Source organism: Penaeus monodon, chromosome 31 (assembly GCF_015228065.2).
Source record: "Penaeus monodon isolate SGIC_2016 chromosome 31, NSTDA_Pmon_1, whole genome shotgun sequence".
In the NCBI taxonomy this organism is placed as follows: Eukaryota; Metazoa; Arthropoda; class Malacostraca; order Decapoda; family Penaeidae; genus Penaeus; species Penaeus monodon.
The window spans coordinates 28,340,875-28,341,434 of NC_051416.1; the positions used below are offsets into that span (position 1 = coordinate 28,340,875).

At 42.5% G+C, this 560-nt stretch overlaps 1 protein-coding gene across 1 annotated transcript in view; it reads left to right on the plus strand.

The window, feature by feature from the left end:
• LOC119592946 (RNA-binding protein 42-like) overlaps positions 1 to 560 on the plus strand; it is a gene marked incomplete in the record, with an annotated part of 51,935 nt that overhangs the window by 51,023 nt on the left and 352 nt on the right. Inside the window, 1 exon segment of the mRNA XM_037941837.1 lies at positions 50 to 560.

Sequence of the window (560 nt, forward strand, 5' to 3'; positions counted from 1 at the left end):
CGGCACGAAAGGAGGGAATGGAGAGAACGTAAAGAAGCCCCCCCCCCCCTCCCCTTACGTACCAGACTCGGGAGAGAGTGATGGGGGGGAGAGAGGGTTGAAGGAGATGCATAATAGATATAACTTGTATTTTGTTTATCATTTTTATTATCATTTATAGAACACAAGGTGGAAGACAATCAAACTCACGAAATCCAGGTATGATGAATTGATTAGTGTTGTGAGAGCATCATCGAAAACTATGTTTGGTGATATTATTATTTCTGTTTTCATTATGTTTTACAGGACTAAGTTTTACGGAACTTAGACGCCTCCCCCTTAACACCCAAAGTGCAAATCGGCAAATAGTGTACATAGACCATAAAGCTCTACGTGAGAAGGTGAATGGAGAGCGCGATTGTGAGGCTGAAGACATGCATTGTACATAGTGTGTGAAACGGTGCCTCACACTGCCTTTGTTTTTATCACGTGTTTTCCTAACGTAAGGGACACTGGGCCATGCAACAGGTCTAGGCTAATCTGAAATGTGTTTTATGGTTTGGCGTAGGATGATACTGTTA